General features: G+C 54.3%; 1 protein-coding gene across 2 annotated transcripts in view; it reads left to right on the forward strand.

The window, feature by feature from the left end:
- The window catches only part of GNG7 (G protein subunit gamma 7), a 207,198-nt gene that overhangs the window by 159,210 nt on the left and 32,873 nt on the right, over positions 1–15,115 (forward strand). Inside the window, exon 5 of one of the 2 annotated variants that reach the window (XM_033198287.1) lies at positions 2,665–2,708. The gene's annotated coding sequence lies outside the window, so the exon portion shown is untranslated. The remainder of the gene's footprint in view (positions 1–2,664; positions 2,709–15,115) is intronic. The other variant, XM_033198286.1, reaches the window with a different exon arrangement.

Genomic DNA, 15,115 nt, shown 5'->3' on the forward strand with positions numbered 1-15,115 from the left:
TTTCCCGTCTTTCTCTATCACGGTCCTGGAACCGTGCTGCAACTCCATTGGCTGAGCTGGCTGGGTGGGGCCTCTGAGGCTTCTGTGAGTGCAGGCGCCTTTGGGCAGGAGGGAGGAAAGTTCCTGCAGCCCCTCGTTTCTTGAGTTGGTGCATGTTTACTAGCAGGACCTTGCTTTAGATGCCAGACTGGGTGGAGGCTCTTGCTCCTGCGTGCATGTGTGTGTGAACGTGTGTGTCTGTGCACGTGTGTGTCTGTGTGCACTTGTGTGTCTATGTGTGTGCATGTGCGTGTCTGTGTGTGCATGCAAATGTGTGTGCATGTGTGTCTTGTGTGTACACATGTGTGTGCGTGTGTCTGTGCATGTGTCTGTGCGTGTGTACAGTGCACATGTGAGCGTGCGTGTGTGCGTGTGAGAACGTGCGTGTGTGTGTGCATGTCTGTGTGTGAGTGTATGATGTGTGTGCGTGTGTGCATGCAAATGTGTGCATGTGTGTTTTGTGTACACGTGCGTGTCTGTGTGTGCGTGTGTGTACAGTGCACGTGCGTGCACGTGCATGTGTGCGTGTGAGTGTGCATGTGTGCATGTGTGTGCGTGTGTCCGTGTGTGTGCATGTGTGTGAGTATGCATGCGTGTGTGCGTGTGTGTGTCCGTGTGTGCATGTGTGTGAGTATGCATGCGTGTGTGTGCGTGTCTGTGTGTGAGTGTATGATGTGTGTGCGTGTGTGCATGCAAATGTGTGTGCATGTGTTTTGTGTACACGTGCGTGTCTGTGTGTGCGTGTGTGTACAGTGCACGTGCATGTGTGCGTGTGAGTGTGCGTGTGTGCGTGTGTCCGTGTGTGTGCATGTGTGTGAGTATGCATGCGTGTGTGTGTGTGTAGAGGTGGGAGGGGAGGCAGCCCCCTGGATGTCTTTAGGTCACTAAGAGGTCAGGGATCTCACATGGAGTGATTCTGTCCCCCAGGGGACCCTGGGCTGTGTCTGGGGACATTTGTGGCCAACACATCTGTGGGTGCTCCTGGCATGGAGCAGGTGGAGGCCAGGGATGCTGCTCAGCACCCTGCAGAGCCCAGGATGGTCCCGCCCCAGAGAACAATCTGGTGCTGGTGTCGGTAATGCTGGGTGGGGGGAGAGACCCTGGCTTAGGAGAAGGTGACCCCAGCCACCGCCTTCCTGCAGCTGAGACCCGGGAGCCTCCGGAAAAGGCAGGACTCGGCCTCCCCAGCTGGGCTGAAGGTGGGGAGGCTTCCCACCAACCTCAGCTTCCTTGGTCTGGGATGCAGCCCCGGGGCGCAGGGCTGCTGAGAAAGTGTCGTGTGTGCGTGGCCCTGACTCCAGCCCAGGACAGCAGCCGTGTGGCTCTTCTTTGTGTCGATGGAAAAAAACCCATTGGTGTGTGGAAACAGCAAATGTTTCTGAAGGAAGAGGGGCTGGGCCTGCTTCGGAGACCACAGGGGCCCTTCAGGGCAGGAGGGAAACAGCCTCGGCCACGTGAACCCGGCCCAGCCTGGCCTCGAGCAGCTCAGGAGGTTGGGCCTGGGTTGGGCCCGGTGCAGGGGGCGTCTGCTGACCTCGCCGGGCAAGCCCACTGCAGGGTGAGCCTCGCTACTCAGGACGGGGCCTCCCCTATCGCTGACAGTGCTGCAGCTCCTGGCTTCTCCCAGAGGGACCGGCGGCTCAGCAGCAGAGCAGTGGTGGCCTAACCGGGAGACACAGAACCGGGCATCTGGGCTCACTGTGCTCAAGTCCCGGCCCCATGACCTCGGCTGGTGTAGACGCTCAGCAAGGCAGGGGCCTCTGCCTGCCTCGGGCCTCCTTGTCCGCAAAATAGGAGGCTGCCGCGAAGCTGAAGGAGGCAGATCGCTGCCTGCCTCTCCCTCCAGGCCTTAGTGGGAGTCAGGAAAGACCACGGAAGGTGGTCCCCGTGGCCCTGTCACGACCCGTGTGCTCTGCATCAGAGACGGATGCAGGACCCGGCTGTATCCAGGGTCCGTCTTGGAGCAGAGGATTCTGTTCTATGGAAAACCGCAGCTCCAAAGGCCCCAGTCCTCCCCTCGACCCGCCCAACCCCGGAGACCAGTCACGGGGGGCATGGAGCCATCCTTTCCTTCCTATTTGACCTCCTGGCCCTGGGCGGCTCCCATGAGACCCCCGGCCTTCCTGCCCCCTGTATACCTGTCACTTCCTCCATTCGGGGTTAATTGGTTTGTTCCCAGTTTCCACTTTCCACCTCTCCCTTTGCCCGGCACGTGGCTTACATCAAAGTAGAAATCAGAGATGGAAAAACACCAAAGGATGCCATGGGAAGGCTCGTGCCTGGATATTTTGTTTTTCTTGCCCTGGTGTGTCTGATGGACTGGACTCTGAGTGTGAGGTTACGGCTTCCTTGTTCTGAAATGGAGTAACACAAGGTTCTAGAAAGATAATCTACCCAGTTGTCCTGCAAGAGAAACATACAGGTCTTTTCCGTGTGGGTCGGTGGTAAACAATAAAGCTGATTCTGCCCCTGTTTTCTCCGGAGGGCGCGGCCGTTTCGAATCCCCATGCCTCATTTTTGGGGACAGCAATGTTGTCCTCCGATAAAAGCTGGAGGTAGCTCTGTGAGTTCCTTGTAAGTAAAAAATATGTAACCATGCTTTTCTCTTTCTCTATCCTTTTTTAAACAGGGTGTAGAGCAAGCCGTGACTCCTGAGGAAACTAAAAAAGGTATGTGGCGTTTTCTCTTACTTCATGAGCTTGGAATCTCTTGTTTTTTAGAAAAAGGAACAAACAAGCCCTAGTCTTTTATGTGTGCCTGACACACTGGGAGGTTCAGTCATCCCATAAAAGGGCTCTGGGCTTGGAGCCAGGAAACCTGAGTTCAAATCCCAGATCCCCTTTTACCAGCTCTGCCCCATGTGGGTGAGTTCCGGTCAACTGTCTGCGGAGGAGATGACGTTCACCATTTTGCAGGAAGGTTGCAAAGATTAAACAAGGATATAGATACAAAAATATAAAAATGGCCGGGGGCAGTGGCTCACGCCTGTAATCCCAGCACTTTGGGAGGCCAAGGCAGGCGGGTCCCCTGAGGTCGGGCGTTAGAGACCAGCCTGGCCAACATGGCGAAACTCCATCTCTACCAAAAATACAAAAATTAGGTGGGCATGGTGGCGGGTGCCTGTAATCCCAGCTACTCCGGAGGCTGAGGCAGGAGAATCGCTTGAACCCAGCAGACGGAGGTTGCAGTGAGCTGAGATCACGCCGCTGTACACTAGCTTGGGCGATAGAGCGAGACTCTGTCTCAAAAAATGTATATATAACATATATATTTATAACAGTATATATAACATTTATAACATTTATCATATCTATTACCTGTATAACATATATTTTATAACATATATAACATATTTTATAACATTTATAAAATATATATATATATAACATATATATTTTATACACACATACACATATATATATGTATACACAGTGGCGTGCACCTGTAGTCCCAGGAGGCTGAGGCAAGAGGATTGCTTGAACCCAGGAGTTGGAGGTTGCAGTGAGCTATGATCACACCACTGCACTCCAGCTTAGGTGATAGAGCAAGACCCGATCTCTTAAAAATTATATATATGCGTATATATATGTGTATATGTATATATACTTATGTATGTATATATGTATATGTGTATGTATATATACTTATGTACATACATATATTATATATAGTATATATACATGTATATATATATATATACTTGTGTGTATATATGTGTGTGTATATATACGTATATATACATACCCAGTGTGGTGGCTCGTGCGTATAATCCTAGCATTTTGGGAGGCTGAGCCGGAAGGATCACTTGAGCCCAGGAGGTAGAGGCTGCTGTGAGCTGTCACTGAGATTGCACCCTTGGACTCCACACTGGGCAACAGAGTGAGACCAGGTATCTAAAATAAAGAAAAGAAAAAATATATATATATATACACACACATATATAATATGCATATATAATATATGCTCAACACCATGCTGGCATCTAAGTCAGTATCTAAGAGATGTGAGTGGAACCTGAAACCACAGCTGATCTGTTTCATTCGTGTTTTTCTAGGAATTTGTCCGTTTCACGTAGGTGACCTAACTGGGTGTCACACACTGGTTGATAATACCATGGTATTCTCTGATAATGCTTTTTATTTCCATAAAGTTGGTAGTCATGTGTCCCCCTTTCGTTTCATTTCTGTGCGTAGTTATTTGCATCTTATTTCCTTTTTTTTTTTTTGGTTTTGCTTTTGGTCAGCTTCGCTAGAGGTTTGTCAAGAAGCAACTTTTGGTTTCGACAACTCACCAGTTTTTCTCATCTCTGTCTCGTTAATCGCTGCTCTGATCTTTACAATTTCCTTCCTCCTGCTGGCTTGGGGCTGCCTTAGTTCTTCCTTTTCTGGTTCCTCAAGGCAGCAGTCCTCAACCTTTTTGGCACCAGGGAGTGGATTCGTGGAAGACAGTTTCTCCACAGACGCTGGGGGAGCCAGGAGGATGGTTTGGGGGCGATTCAAATGCATTACTTTTATTGTGCACTTTATTTCCGTTATTATTATATTGTAATATATAATAAAATAATTCCACAACTCACCATAATAAGGGATCAGTGGGAGCCCGGAGCTTGTTTCCTACTACTAGATGGTCCCTGGGCTGGGCGCGGTGGCTCACGCCTGTCATCCCAGCACTTTGGGAGGCTGAGGCGGGCGGATCCCTTGAGGTCAGGAGTTCGAGACAAGCCTGGCCAACAATATGAAACCCCATCTCTACTAAAAACACAAAAATTAGCCAGGCGTGGTGGTGGACACCTGTAGTCCCAGCTACTTGGGAGGCTGAGGTAGGAGAATTGCTTGAACCCCGGAGGCGGAGGTTGCAGTGAGCCGAGATCGTGCCATGGCACTCCAGCCGGGGGCAACAGAGTGAGACTCTGTCTCAATAACAAACAAAAACTAGATGGTCCCATCTGGAGGTGATGGGAGATAGTGACAGATCATCAGGCATTAGATTATTTTTGTTTGTTTATTTTGAGACAGAGTCTGTCTCTGTTGCCCATTTTGGAGTGCAGCGGCATGATCTTAGCTCACTGCAACCTCCACCTCCCGGGTTCAAGCGATTTCCGGCTAATTTTTTGTATTTTTTAGTAGAGACGGGGTTTCATTGTGTTGGCCAGTCGAGACCATTAGGCATTAGATTCTCATAAGGACCGTGCAGCCGAGATCCCTCCCATGCACAGTTCACAGTAGGGCTCACTCTTCTGTGAGAATCTGATGCTGCCGCTGATGTGATAGGAGGCGGGGCTCAGGCGGGAATGCAAGCGATGGGGAGCAGCTGTGAATACGGAAGCAGCAGCAGGTGCGGTGGCTCACACCTGTAATCCCAGCCCTTTGGGAGGTCAAGAGGGGAGGATCGCCTGAGGTCAGGAGTTCGAGACCAGACTGGCCAACATGGCAAAACCCTGTCTCTACTAAAAATAAAAAAAGTTAGCCGGGCGTGGTGGCGCATGCCTGTAGTCCCAGCCACTTGGGAGACTGAGGCAGAAGACTTACTTGAACCCGGGAGGCAGAGGTTGCAGTGACCCGAGATCGTGCCATTGCACTCCAGCCTGGGGGGCCAGAGCAAGACTCTGTCTCAAAAAAATATATATATATAATTTAAATATATATTTTATTTATAAATAGATATATTTGTTTATATGTATTTATAAATATATATTTGTTTATATGTATTTATATGTTTTTATAATAGATAAATATATATTTATAAATATATTTTTATATAAATAATAAAAGATGGCATGAAAATATGATTTACCAGCATGGCGGGGCTTTTTGGCATTCCCTAGATTTTGCCCCCAAGGTGGGTGCCTCATGGCCTCACCCTCGTCTCGGCCCCCACACACCTGACACTCAGGATGACGACGAAGACAGTGATGATGTAAAACGTGGCCTATGGTCGAGGGGTCGCACGTGCCCACGGTGTCTGGTCTGAATCCTTTTATGTCCCTCTCCATGAATATATTCTCCACGGAGAAGTCCCTGCCCTCCCTCCTGTTTTCTGACCGGGAGACCAGACCTCCAAAGGAGGTCAGACGGCCAGTGTGAGGTCCCTGGAGCCCGTCCTGAGCCCGGTCCTCTGGGACACGCATGTGCTGGCCAACGGCAGCGCGGCTGGATGGCAGGTGGCATGGAGCTGCCTGGGGAGGGCTCAGGTGTCTCCAGGCCCCAGGCTCAAGCTGCCAGCCACGTGGCCACGTGCCGTGGGGATTAGGTCCCTATGCTGCAGCATCTGCTTGGAGGGATGACAAGAGGCTCCAGCAATGACATCAGGCAGCTCTCGTCAGGCCCTGGCTAAGTCCCCTGGCCCTGTTCCCAGCAGCCTGGCCATCCCCACCACTGACGCCTCCCCAGTCCTCAGCTCCCCTACTCAGTGACTCAGCAGACACCTCTCCCATGCCCCCTGCAGGCCAGGTCCACTGCTGCAATTCCTTCAGTTGTCCTAGGATCCCTGGGGAGCAGGGCTCATTGTCCCCATTTTATAGGTGGGGAAACTGAGGCTTGGCAGCCAAAAGATGCGGCAACACCCAGGGGCTGGTCAGAGGCAGAGCGGGATTGGAGTCACGAGACTCTGGCCACAGAGCAGCTGGTGGTCCCTCAGGCTGTGCGGGCCACCTGCTCATTGGCACAGGCTCCTCAGAACCCAGCAGGGCCACCGACATTCTCCCTGGGGGATAGTCACAGAAGCTGGGGCTTGGTGAGGAGGTGAGCAGAGGTGGTCGGGCGCGGTGGCTCCTGCCTGTAATCCCAGCACTTTGAGAGGCTGAGGTGGGCAGAGATCACTTGAGGTCAGGAGTTCAAGGCCAGCCTGGACAACATGGTGAAACCACGACTCTACCAAAAAATAAAAAAATTAGCCGGGTGTGGTGGTGGGCGCCTGTAATCCCAGCTACTCGGGAGGCTGAGACAGGAGAGTCAGTTGAACCCAGGAGGCAGAGGTTGCAGTGAGCTGAGATCATGCCACGGCACTCCAGCCTGGGCGACAGAGCAAGACTCCGTCTCAAAAAAAGCAAGGAGGGTCACCACGGGGAACTGGATGAGACGGTGCCTCCCAGCAGCTCCTTCTCCTGCATTCTACCCACTTCCTGTGAGCAGGTCTCAACCCACACCCTCTTTCCCCATCCCGCAGGGATTCTGAGAGTCAGGGCACCCCAGCCCCGCGACAGCCACGTTTCCCCTTTCCACTGAGAGCCGCGAGAGGCCTCGGCACTTCCTGGGGCAGCCCAGGACTTGGCTGTGTTTCTGCATCAGCAAGAAAAGGCGTAATGGAATTTGGATAGACAAGAAAATGGGATGTAAGCGTGAGCAAAACCACACACTCCATTTCATTGTTAGAAATTCCATGCGTGTCATCAAAACCTCATCTTGGGACAGAGGCCAAGACGAACTCACTGTCACAAGGCACTTTGTGCACAGCAAGTGTGCCGACGTCCCTGTCACCCCCACCCTCACCCCAGGTCTTCTGGCTGACCCTGGATACAGCAGCCTTGTGGTTCCTCCCTCCTGGTCAGCTGGTGCCTGGTGCCTGGTAGCTGCAGCCGTGGTAGCTGCAGTGGTGCCTCTCCAGAAGGTTCTGGAGGAGAGACTGAAATTCCCTTGCTTAGGCTCACAATGCCCCGTGCGAACCTCCAGATGAAAACGCAGCCCCAGCTGGGTGTGGTGGCTCACACCTGTCATCCCAGCACTTTGGGAGGCCGAGGCAGGTGGATCACAAGGTCAGGAGTTCAAGACCAGCCTGGCCAAGATAGTGAAACCCCATCTCCACTAAAAATACAAAAATTAGCCAGGCGTGGTGGTGGGTGCCTGTAATCCCAGCTACTCCGGAGCCTGAGGCAGGAGAATCGCTTGAACCCAGGAGGCGGAGGTTGCAGTGAGCCGAGATTGCACCACTACACTCCAGCCTGGGCGACAGAGTGAGACTCCATCTCCAAAACAAAACAAAACAAAATGAAAAACAAAAAGTGCAGCCCTGTTGAAGGCCTCCCTCCAGGTCCTCCTCCATCTCTGCCCCTGACCTGGCTGCCATTTTTGCCAAAATGTACATCCTGGACTGAAACTTGCCGACTTGCCCTTTGCTGTGTTTGAGCTTCGAGCATTGAGCCAGACACAGTTGGGTCAGCGCAGGAGCCAGGGTTCTCTCCAGAGGTCCTAACAGTTTGCTGCCAAACCTTCCTGTCCAGACCTAGTGTCCTCCTGGGGGCCCCTCGGGTTTGGAACTGCCTTGGCATTGAGGATTCAAGGTGTGTGGCGGGAACAGGGATCCAGGAAACCCTCTGGTGGCCTCAGCCTGCCCAGCTTCATCACTCGAACCTGTCGGGATGCAAACAACATGCACATTTCACAAGAAAGCCCACTCCTGGCTGGAGCATCCCTTCCACCAGGGTCTCTGGGTCTTAGCGTCACTGACATTAGGGTCAGATTATTCTTGAGATGTTGTCTTTGTTTGTTTGTTTGTTTTGTTTTGTTTTTTGAGGCAGAGTCTTGCTCTGTCACCCACGCTGGAGTGCAGTGGCGTGATCTCGGCTCACTGCCACGTCCGCCTCCTGGGTTCAAGCCATTCTCCTGCCTCAGCCTCCCGAGTAGCTGGGACTACAGGTGCCCGCCACCATGCCCAGAGAATTTCTTTTGTATTTTAGTAGAGACCAGGTTTCACCGTGTTGACCAAGCTGGTCTCAAACTCCTGAGCTCAGGCAATCTGCCCGCCTCGGCCTCCCAAAGTGCTGGGATGACAGGCATGAGCCACCATACCTGGGGTTTTTGTTTTTGTTTTTGTTTTCCTTTATTTATTTATTTTTTTTTGAGACGGAGTCTCGCTCTGTTGCCCAGGCTGGAGTGCAGTGGCCGGATCTCTGCTCACGGCAAGCTCCGCCTCCCGGGTTCACGCCATTCTCCTGCCTTAGCCTCCCGAGTAGCTGGGACTACAGGCGCCCGCCACCTCACCCGGCTAGTTTTTTGTATTTTTTAGTAGAGACGGGGTTTCACTGTGTTAGCCAGGATGGTCTCGATCTCCTGACCTCGTGATCCGCCCGCCTCGGCCTCCCAAAGTGCTGGAATGACAGGCTTGAGCCACCGCGCCCGGCCTTTTCCATGGTTAACATGGAAACATCCCTAATGATTCTTAGCCCTCAGGGAGAACCTCCCTGGGCCTGTGGCTTTCTGGGACTTTCTAACAACGCCAGAGCTGGAGTGGGGTGGCCCTGGAGACGTCACACACACGATGCTGGTGACCTCTAGCCATTCTGATGACGTGACCTGGAGCCCACGGGCCACAGCAGAGAACCACAGACCCGAGGTCCATCCTTGGCCATGTGTGTGCCCGGACGGGCCAGCCCCTGCTGCAGAGCCCAGAGGGGTGGGCGCACCAGGCCACGTGCACGCATGCACAGGAGCAGCACCTGCTACGGATGGAAGTGGGGCAGGCACTCCACGTCCGAGGGCTGCCTGGGCCTGGGAGCCTCCGTCCTGGGAAGGAGATCGGCCCTGGGAACAGAGTGGGTTCCGGAAAGTAACACCCTCCGTGAACTCACTCCACCACGGCCTCCAGCCCCTTCCATCCAAGTGGCGTCTTTAGTACCCAGCGTCTGGGATGTGCCTGGGGTCGGCAGAACAAAGTCCTCAAAGACATCCATGTCCTAATCCCTGGAAGCTGTGGCTGTGTCTCCATTTCAGTAGTCTGAAATTCCAGCTACTCGGGAGGCTGAGGCAGAAGAATCGCTTGAACCCACGAGGCGGAGGTGGCAGTGAGCCGAGATCGGGCCACTGCACTCCAGCCTGGGTGACAGGGACTCTGCAAATGGGATGCAGTGAAGGACACCCCCCCACCGAGTCGCCAGAGCACCACCCTGGATGATCCGGAGGGTGCAGTGACCTCAGGATCCTCATGACAGGAGGCAGGAGGCTGAGAGTCAGAGAGAGACTGGAAGAGGCTGTGCTTGTCTTGTGAAGGGAGAGGAAGGGGCCCGAGCCGAGGGATACCAGAGCCTCTAGAGGAAAGATGGGAAAGGGATTCTGCCCTGGCGCCTCCAGGAGGGACCAGCCCTGCCCGTGCCTTGATTTTAACCCCGTGAGGCCCATGTTGGACTCTGAGCTCAGTGCTGTGAGATGAAAAACATGTCATGTGCAGCAGCCACAATGTCACATTACACAGTGAATGTCCAGGGAGCTGCCAGTGCGCCGAGAAGGGGTTTGGCTGTGCATGGATGGTTGCGATCAGGGGTTTCTCAGAGGGGATGACATTGGTGGGGCTTTGCAGGATGTGTAGGAGTCTGCTGAGGGACCTGGGTGGAGAAAGACCCACCTGTGCCGAGGTGGGAAGGCTTGGTACTGCCCCCTGGACTCTTCCCAACCCTCCTGCCCTTCAGCTCCCGAGCACCACCGTCACGAGGCCGGCGCTGCCCCTTGCCCTGGCCTGGGGCCAGGGTGACAGCATTTCCTCAGCCAGGAAGCCCAGAACTGGAGTGACAGGAGCCACGGGGTTCAGTGTCCTGGCCCGGCCCCAGTTCCCGGGCTTGCAAACTCTCACATGACCGTGGTCATCCCCCACCCCCGCCGACCCCACCGCCGGGTGGACAGAGAGCAGCTTTTCTTTTCTCCTGCTCCCATCACCGCGGAGACCAAACCCACATTGGCGGCACGTCACCCTCTGTCATCGCGGCCTCTTTGTCTGAACAAGCCGGCTCATTCTTAGGCTCCAAGCTCCGGCCAAAGGCAGCGGCGGGACCTGCCCTGCTGGTCTATTTTTCACTTTCTCGTGGGCACCTCATTCATTCCCTCTCTTTAGCCCCTTCTAAATATAGCTGCCCCGGGGACCAATTTAGACTGGGAGCAAAGGGCCCGCGCTGACAGGGACAGTCACAAGGCGCTGTTTTCCAGCCAGGGTGCGGCCCTCCCTTCCGTGTGGCAGAGGCCCCCCCACTGCAGCCCTGGGCCCCACGGCCCTGCCTTGAGGTCACAGAGCCACCAACGGTCAGAGCTGGCACGAAGGCCCCACACACAGCTGCCCTCCCAGGCCATGCTGGGGTGACCTGGCCCTGGAGGGGCTGCAGGTGTGGGGAAGGGCCCATCCTGGGTGCAGGGTCTCTGCATGCAGACCCTGGTTGCTGATGGGGCCCTGAGGTTCTGTGGAGGGGGCAGCAGTTGTAGCCAGTGTCAGACCTGTCTCTTGTATTAAAGTTTCCATGTCAGTCGGGCTCCTCGGGCTCTGCCTGGGTCTGCCTCTTTGACGTCCTGGTGAGAGCATGGCAGGGCGTGGAGGGGTCTGCATCCCACCTGCCAGGGGACATATCAACGCCTGACCCTTGCCCTGTGCCTTCTCACCCTGATGGCCTGTGTCTGCTCTTGAAGCCGTGTGCACCTTTCTTTTTCATTTGTTTGTTTTGTTTTGTTTTGTTTTGTTTTTGAGGCAGAGTCTGTCTCCGTTGCCCAGGCTATAGTGCAGTGGCGCAATTTTGGCTCACTGCAACCTCCACCTCCTGGGTTCAAGCCATTCTCCTGCCTCAGACTCCCGAGTAGCTGGCATTACAGGTGCCCACCACCACTCCTGGCTAATTTTTTTGTATTTTTAGTAGAGAGGGGGTTTCACCATGTTGGCCATGCAGGTCTCAAACTCCTGACCTCAGGTGATCCGCCCGCCTCGGCCTCCCACAACGTTGAGATTACAGGCATGAGTCACTGCACCTGGCCTTTTTTTTTTTTTTTTTTAGACAGTTTCACTCTTGTTGCTTAGGTTGGAGTATAGTGGCGCAATCGTGGCTCACTGCCACCTCGCCTCCCAGGCTCAGGCGATTCTCCTGCCTCAGCCTCCTGAGTAGCTGGGATTACAGGCATGCGCTACCATGCCCAGCTAATTTAGAAATTTTTTTTAGTAGAAACAGGGTTTCACTATGTTGACCAGGTGGGTCTTGAACCTCTGATGTCAAGTGATCCACCCACCTTGGTCTCCCAAAGTGCTGGGAATACAGACATGAGCTACCGCGCCCAGCCTATGGGTGCACCTTTCTGCAGAGTCTAAACCAGGGTCCCCTAGGCCTGTAGACATGGGGGAAAGATTGTTCTCCAAGATGGGGCTGTCCTGGGCACTGCAGGGTGCTGAGCAGCGTCCCTGGACTCCACCCACTCCATGCCAGGGGCACCCCCCAGTTATGACAACCACAGATGTCCCCAGACATCGCCCAGGGGCCCCTGGGGGACAGAATTACCTCTAGGTGAAACCCCCAGAGATAGAGGATTCCACGGACCCTCAAGAGACTTTGCATCCCATGATCCTCTGCCTTGCTGAGGTCCCAGGAGGCTGCACACAAGGAAATCCACACTGAGTGGGGAGGGAGAGAGGAGATAAATCCCAGGAGCTGGAGGTCCCCCTGGTTCACACTGTCTGCCCCATTGGGAGCTTATTCTGGTGTGGGTGGGGATTGAACCCCATTTTCCCTAAATAATTAACTCAGGGTCTCCTCCCTCAGCACTGTGGACAGTGGGGTCAGATCCTTCTCTGGGGTGGGGCTGTCCAGGATGCTGAGCAGCATCCCTGGCCTCCACCCACTCCATGCCAGGCACTCCCCCAACCCTGACAGCCACAGATGTCCCAGGCATCGCCCAGGGTTTCCTGGCGGGGCTGAATCAACCCCCGTCCCCCATTAAGAACCACTGTTGGTCCAGCATGATGGCTCGTGCCTAAAATCCCAGCACTTTGGGAGGCCGAGGCGGGCGGATCACCTGAAGTCAGGAGTTCGAGACCAGCCTGGCCAACATGATGAAAGCCCATCTCTACCAAAAATACAAAACTTAGCTGGACATGGTGGGGGCTGGGGGCGTCTGTAACCCCAGCTACTTGGGAGGCTGAGGCAGGAGAATTGCTTGAACGCAGGAGGCAGAGGTTGCAGTGAGCCGAGATCCCCCCACGGTCCACTGTCCTCAGGGGCTTCTGTGACATGCACTGAGGTCCTCATGGCTCCCGGGGGTGCGCACGGCTGAGGCCCTCGTGCCCACAGCAGGTGTGCAGATATGCACCTTAACACAGGTGCCCGGGGACACAGCTCTCTGCGAACCCAGCTGCCCCAGCCACTGTACGAGGGCAACTTGTTCCTCACAGCCTTCTCTTCTCTCCCAAACTACTGTTCCGTTTTGTTTGGGTTTGGATCTTTTCCTCTCTAAACATAACACCCTGTCTCTTTTGTCTCTGAACACTGTGTGCTCAGAAGCAGTCATCCCTCCGTGGGGAAGGGCTGACGTTTCCACTCCAAGCATTGTTCCCCTCCCGCCAAATCTGGCTGCTGTTTTTGTTGTTTGGGGTTTATTTTTCTTCCCTTTTCCGTGGCAGGCAGAGGTTTGGAGGGGTGAAGGGGGGATTGCCAGGCCCCCAGGAGGAAAGAGTGCAGGAGCTCTGTGAGCTATAAAGCTACTGGTTCTGGAAGTGTTAAAGCCAGATGAAGGCTGCTTCTGTTCTCTCATTGCTGCTGCAGGCCGGCAGCCCCTCCCGCCTTCAAGGCCACCTTCCCGGGGGCCTGACTCACCCGGGCACGGCACGCCGCGCCACACAAGGCTGGGTCTGCTTTGATGAGCAGACTGGAAAAGCGCAGCTGCCTCATTGTGGAACTGCCTGGAAGCCGCCAGAGGCTGCTCCGAGCTGGAATTCTCTGAGCCTGACTTCCTGTGCCGTCAGGAGAGCAAACGCACGCCGGACTTAGGAGCCGGTTTACAGGAAGCAGCAGTGGGGGAACGGTTTGCTCAGCTCATAGAGAAGTCATCCTCTGCACGGGCTTTGTTTTGTTTTGTTTTTTTTTTTGAGACGGAGTCTCGCTCTGTTGCCCAGGCTGGAGTGCAGTGGCGCGATCTGGGCTCACTGCAAGCTCCGCCTCCCGGGTTCATGACATTCTCCTGCCTCAGCCTCCCTAGTGGTTGGGACTACAGGTGCCCGCCACCACGCCCGGCTAATTTTTTGTATTTTTTAATAGAGATGGGGGCGGGGGGTTCACCGTGTTAGCCAGGATGGTCTCCATCTCCTGACCTCGTGATCCACCCGCCTTGGCCTCCCAAAGTGCTAGGATTCCAGGCGTGAGCCGCCGCGCCCGGCACTTTTTTTTTTTGAGACAGAGTCTTGCTGTGTCCCCCAGGCTGGAGTGCAGTGGCACAATCTTCGCTCACTGCAACCTCCACCTCCCAGGTTCAAGTGATTCTCCTGCCTCAGCCTCCCAAGTAGCTGGGATTACAGGCGCATGCCACCATGCTGGGCTAATTTTTGTATTTTTAGTAGAGGTGGGATTTCACCATGTTGGCCGGGCTGGTCTTGAACTCCCAACCTCGTGATCTTCCTGCCTCGGCCTCCCACCATGCTGGGATCACAGGGCTGAGCCACCACCGAGCCCGGCACACTGCAGGGTTTGAATGCTGCACCCTCATCTCAAGGCTGTGAAACTGCAGGCCGGGAGCTTGTGCCCAGATTCACGCCCGGGATCCTAGCACTCTGGGAGGCCGAGGCAGAAGGATCACTTGAGCCCAGCAGTTTGAAACCAGCCTGAGCAATAGAGCGAGGTCCCAGCTCCAAAAGAAAAAAGTATTAAAAATTAGCCAGGCATGGTGGTGCACACTTGTAGTCCCAGCTACTCAGGAGGCTGAGGTGGGAGGATCTCTGGAGGCCAGGAGGTCGAGGCTGCAGTGAGCTGTGATTGCACCGCTGCACTCCAGCCTGGGTGACAGAACAAGACCCTGTCTAAAACAAAACAAAAAAAAAGGAGGCCAGGCACAGCGTCTCATACCTGGAATCCCAGCACTTTGGGCGGCCAAGGCGGGCAGATCACTTGAGGTCAGGAATTCAAGAGCAGCCTGGCCAACATGGGGAAACCCTGTCTCTACAAACAAATAAAAATGAAAAACTAGCGTGGCACGGTGATGGACGCCGGTAATCCCAGCTACTCAGGAGGCTGAGGCAGGAGAATCACTTGAACCCGGGAGGCAGAGGTTGCAGTGAGCCGAGATCATGCCACAGCACTCCAGCCTGGATGACAGAGCGAGACTCTGCCTCAAAAACAAACTAAAAAAAAAAAACA

Source organism: Trachypithecus francoisi, unplaced genomic scaffold (genome assembly GCF_009764315.1).
Source record: "Trachypithecus francoisi isolate TF-2019V2 unplaced genomic scaffold, Tfra_2.0 Lachesis_group5, whole genome shotgun sequence".
Lineage (NCBI taxonomy): Eukaryota > Metazoa > Chordata > Mammalia > Primates > Cercopithecidae > Trachypithecus > Trachypithecus francoisi.